The sequence below is a fragment of the Chamaea fasciata genome, unplaced genomic scaffold (assembly GCF_029207755.1).
Source record: "Chamaea fasciata isolate MVZ Bird 193981 ecotype frontalis unplaced genomic scaffold, bChaFas1.0.hap1 SCAF_18, whole genome shotgun sequence".
Taxonomy (NCBI): Eukaryota; Metazoa; Chordata; class Aves; order Passeriformes; family Sylviidae; genus Chamaea; species Chamaea fasciata.
Window position 1 is genome coordinate 3,968,229 of NW_027094103.1, and position 6,072 is coordinate 3,974,300.

Here is a 6,072-nt window from a genome sequence, read left to right on the forward strand (position 1 = left end):
GATGAACAGCGAGGCTCTCCATCTGCTCTGATGATGATGATGGCTGGGTTAAACACCCAGGCAGCAAAACTCGCCCTCACCCCCTGCCTTCCCAGCTGCCCCTTCCAGCCGGAGCTCAGGATGTGTCTGCTCCCTAAAGGAGTCCGTGGGGAAGCAGGGTGAGAGGATCGCGTTGAACAGTCCCATTTCTGTGACCGCAGCACACTCAGCTCACTGAGGCACCAGGGGACAGGCAGGGTGAGGGCTGGGACACCTCCCGGCTCAGCGGCATCACCCCAGTGACAAACCCCATACCCAGAGCACCACATTCCCCTTCGTCTGAGACGCCACATCGATCCAAGCAGGACTCGGCAATAAAAGCTTCGCTCCAACACATTAATTAAATGTAGCGGTGCCTCAGAATTTTAGCGAATATGCAGCAGCAGCGCTGAGCAGGGCGTGTAACACGGCACGGTTGGGTGGCTGAAGGAGAGGCCTCGTGCCTCGGCTCGGCTGGCTGGCTGCGTCCATTAATTACATCCCCATTAGGCAGGCAGGAAATGCTCCCAGCAGCAGCACCTTCCTGCTCTGTCATTCGGCCCAGGAACACGAGGGATAGAGCAGAGCTGAGGCATAATCGAGATGGAGCACCTGCCAGGCAGGATGGATGGGGAGAAACCCCTCTGCTCGGAGGCTGTGCGGGTTATTGATACCTTTGGTTGGTGACAAGATAAAGAGGCACTGCAGGCCTCAGGAAGGCCACAGCCAGTGTTTGAGGCTGTTAACATCCATTACAAGGCAGGTGGATGAGATTCCCCCCAAGGCCCTCAGCACTGGGGTAGCAGAGGCCGGCACGAGCCAGCCCAGCACATCCTGCTGCATCCTTCACGCTCCCTTTGGCCCTCGAGGGATTTCAGAGCAAACAGAACCTTCAGACTTCTCTGAGAAAGTCAGATTAGCACTGAGAGGTGCTCAGCCCTGCTCACTGCTCCAGACTCCTCACTGCAGTGCTGAGGCCCTGGCACAGGGTGGCCAGAGAAGCCGTGGCTGCCCCTGGACCCCTGGAAGTGTCCCAGGCCAGGTTGGACAGGACTTGGAGCAACATGGGATAGTGGAAGGTGTCTCTGCCCATGGCAGGGGCTGGAAGATGATCTTTAAGATCCCTTCCAACCCAAACCTTTCTGTGATTCCATGGTTCTCTCCAAGGACAATCCAGGATCTGCCTTCCACACCCCACAGGCAGCCCAGGTATGAAAGCACCAACACTGCAGCTTTGCTGCCCAAATTATCTGCTAAATACTTCACAGTGCCTGGAAATGTCAGACAAGCACCTGTGTCTACTCAGATGGATGAAATCCTCCAGGAGCAAAGCCCTGCTATGGCAGAGCCACTCACTGCATTGTCACCAATCGTCCCTTCCGAGGGTTTATCCATCTTCAGGGGACAGACACTGTGTTTCTGTATTTCGCACAGACTTTCAAAGCTCTTCCCAAAATTGTTATTTCAATGAAAGAGGAAACAAATCAATAGTTTTGAATTCTCAAGGGGGAACAAGACCAAGAGGCTGAGGCAGGGCTGGTAACAACCCTGCCATGTTTTATTTCCCTTTCCTGAACTGCAAAACTCCAGGCTTGGTCCAAAATGAGACCTAATCAATATTCTAATGCTGAGATCCCATTACAGACTGAGCATCCCTGGGTCCCAGGGCAAACTCCCCTTCATGTCTCAGTTTTCCAGACAGTCTTGAACCAATTGTTTTAGCAATTCCCCATCTCAATGGATGAGATTTTTACCACCCCAGAAATCCTTTCCAACAGAATCTTTGCCTCCTGCTTTTCTACTCATTTTGTGTAACTGCTTTACATGATTTAGTATCATCAGTATTCAGAGCCTTCCCCATTGCGTGATGCCTCATGATGTGCGAGGTTTGGAATGTTTCTTCTCTAATCACATCAGAAAAAAAAATATTCCTGTGGCTATTTAGGCAGTGTTACTGAATTTTAGACCATGGGCAAAAGGCTATTTCTTCTCCAAAATGAAAAATTCTTCAGTGTTAACAGGAACTTGACATGATCAGCAGCTGCCTTCAACTGTGTGACAGAAATCAATCAATCGTTTATCAAACACCCTGAAACAAAAAAAAAGGGAAAAGCGCAAAAAAAAAAAAAAAAAAAAAAACAAAAAAAACAACAAAAAACCACACAACAAAAACCTTGACTTACCTCCTCATTTAATGAAGGAAACAGACATGGAGCTCCATCCATGTGTCCTGAGCCTGTCCTCCAAACCTATGTCAGCCAGTGCCACCAGCCTGTTCACTTAAAAACCCTTCAGTCACCAATTCCAAACAGGATTTAAGCAGAAACCTGGACTGAAGACACCAATTTTCCCCTTAGATCTGCATTTCTATTTATTTTTTTGTTAAAGCTTGTTAGCTCTCGTGACCTGGGCTGGCCATTAAACCTGCAGAGATCCGCAGGCAGTGACCACCCTCCAAAGAATCCTAAACTCAATAAAAAAAAGGAGCGTTAATGAAGCGAAATGAAAAAATGTACATTTCATCACTATTCTGCCTTTTTTCCCCCCTCTCAAGATTCGGGGCAGAACATGGGGATGCAAATTAGAACTAAATGAAAAATGACAAAAGCTACCTGAGGCATCCAGAGAACTGATAGCTTTCAAATGTGAGATTGATGGAATAAATCAGCAGCTGCTTCCCGTGGGTTACAGCTCTCGGTTCCAAAGCCCTACAAATGCCTGGCTTTGCTCAGAGCATTGCTATTTTAGAACCAAAGGCTTAAGTAACTCTTCCTGTGCTGCTGTTCAGCATTTTAATTATGTGAAGGGAGTTGAGCCACCCATCCTGTTTAGATATACACCACGGAGAATATTTTGCATTTCTTTTGTCACCTAAATGTTATTTAAATGTTGGTCCCAAGGCTTCTTCGAGCCACTCTCCCCCTTCTGCTTATTTATTAGCGTCACATTAGAGGGGAAAAAAAAACTTCAAATATTTTTGGGGGGGGTGTGTTTGGTTTTCATAAACCCAAGCTGTTCTTCATGCCTATTTAAAAATTAAAATCAGTATTTTACAGAAAAGCATTCTTGCTTAAAAAGGAGAAATCTAAATAAACAGAATTACTCCACTGTAAAGTGACAGGCACTTAAGTATTACAAGATGTTTTTGGCATTCCCAAAGTTTGAGCTGATGTTAAATATTAAAGGGGTTTTCCACATTGAGCAAAACATTACAATGCTGGAATTCTTTAACTCCATGAAATTTGAAGTTTCAGTGACAACAGGTTTTCAATAAATCATAGAAAAACAGAAACGTGCATTCTTTTGTTTTCTAAATACTCTGTATTAAATTCTTTGTTTTAGAATTGGGCAAAATAAAAATAGCAACACCAAACCTTAGACACCCATTCAGATTTTCTGAATATTTCAGTGTTTGCTTCTGTGGAACAAGAACCCAAATGCTTTTTCTTTTTTCTGAAGGAGGAAGAACCTCAGTTATCCACAAAGCTATTTCTTGCTCTCTTAGCCTTTATTTTCTTAAAGTTCCCCAGAAATTTACAAAAAACAAGGCAAATAATTAAGGTTTCTGTCATTAAATCCCTTTGTCTCTTTACAAAATTCCAGGCAGAGCACACAAACTAAAAAAGCCTCTTTGGAAACCCTTCTGTTGAGAATGATGTCAAAAAACCCCCTGGAAGTTTGCTCCCTGATCTGGCTTCCTTCCACTGGAACGTCCAATGGCTGAGGGGGGAATGTGTTTTTTATTTTACACATATCAACATCACAGTCCATTTCTCAAGGCCATTAAAAAAAAAAAAGCTTAATATGACTCAGCCAACTGCAATTTAACCCTCAATAAAGGTCTATTTTTGGCAGAAGGTTCACCTTTCTTTAAAACTGCTGTAACGACGAGTTAAAGCCACTTCCTAAATTTACTTTGAATGCTGTTCATAATGAGGATTAAATTGTTTCATACCTGCAGCAAAGCTGTTTCTGTTCAGAGGGTTGGGATCCTTCAAGACTGATGATAAGCAGGCAAAGAGCAGACAGAAAAGCCAATTTTCTCCTAGAATTCAAGCAAGACCTTGTCCATCTCCTTGAGTAACTTGTCTCTATTTTTCCAACCCGTGGCAGGAAATCTTCAATTCTGCAGCTGATGTCTCCACTCTTGATCTCCACATGCCTCATCCTTACCACAGAACTACTTGTGCATCCTTTTAGGATTGAAAAAAAAAAAATGCACTTGCTTCCCTGAGTGCACAGCAAGGCACTGCACTTTATCACTTCCAGCCTCACAAATGGCTCAGGCCATTACAGAACAGCCTGCCAGGATAAAAAAAAAAAAAAACAACAAAAAACCAAAAAAAACCCCAGGATACAATATTCATGTACTCTATGAGACACATCTACTCTTTATGGTGATGGACTGAGGCAAGGCAAACTTTCATTGCATTAAGAAACTGAGGATGAAGTAGCTATAAACAAAATTCCTTCAGTGTAGCAGTTAAGTTTGAGCCATTTACAGCAGTACAACCCCTACTCAGGGCTGCCAGAAGCAGAAATCAACAGTCCAAAGGCTGACCCAGGGGCACTGGCAAGGAATTCTGACAGAAGGAAGGTGTACAAACCTCACACATCCTTCCTGGAGGCAGAAAATTGGTGCGGAAGAGTTTGAGATCAAGGTTTGCCAACTTCCAGGAGGAAGCAGTGTCCTGATTCACCATCAGTTCATGGAGCCCCCTCTCCCTGTCCAACACACACTGACATCCCAGGCACACTCCTGTTAACTCCCAAAATTCCCCCAGAGCAGGGAACACCACGGCAGCAGATGGCTGCTGGCAAAGTATCTCCCCAGCACTGAACACACGTCCCCAGCTACTCCCACAAATATTATGTATTGATAATATATACACAAATATATGTAGTGATACAGACAGGAAATAAATCCTGCTACTTCCTTAGCACTTTTTATTATTAGAACGATGTTCATTTAAAGGCTCAGTGACAAATCCTGTCTGGTACATCATCACCTTATCAAAAACCTGTGACATGTGCAGAGAATGTTAAGTTATATTAAGTGAGCTGTTAACTTGACAAAATCCAGCCTGCTGCGTTCTGCCTGCCCAAGCTGCAGCAGAGATGGCACATTGTCAGGGGGTGGGAAACGCCCTCTCCTTCCCTGCCACAGCTCCAGATCCACTCAAACCTCCAAACACAGCAAAAACCAAGTCAGGTGTCTCAGTCACATCAGGAACTCAGCCATCACATGCCATTCCAGACCCACGTAGAGGCATCAGTTTCTGGGATGTGACTGCCACCCAACTGCAGGAAAGGAATGGGCACAGCCATTGCAGCTCCCCTCCCTGGACTCCATTTATCCACACACCAAAGAAAGGCTGCATGAATGTTAACAAGAACGCAGCTCAAAAGCAAAACCAGAAGATGCCTCAAAGTGACAGATACTGAGAAAGACAGAATTTACAACTTTTTGACTAGTAATCAAAAGGAGCACAGAGCTGTTCTGCACAGAAGGCAGAGATGTGACAGCACAGCCAGGGCACCATGTGGCTCCTGCCAAGGCAGTCACACATGGCATTGGTGCTTTCAGCCATCAGCAAATCACTGGGAATAATTAAGGAATGCCAGAGGCAGATCTTTAAACACCTAGGGAACACCTTAATGTCATTATTTGGGGATTTTCACTTGTGCTGCAAGAGGGCAAGTGTAGAAACCCAGTAGTACCTCCAGCAATTCAAACAGCCTTCAAGGGGGAGCTCTTTGCAGAACATTTCAGGGAATGAAGGTTCCAGCTAACAGCATGCCAAGGCCACTTCCTACTCTGTACCAGGCTCCTTGGGAGGACACTACAGATCTCCTGTCAGCAGGATCCCACCACAACCTGTGATTCTGAGCATCAGTGGAAAAAGTGAACTTGATCTTTTGCCTCTCTGCATCTGTGATTGATTACAGACACACACAGAGTTCATACAGCCTTGCTGTCTGCAAAATCCAGGTAATTATTCCTTTAATTTAGTCATCCACCTATCCCAGGTAATTATATCAGCAAACAGACAT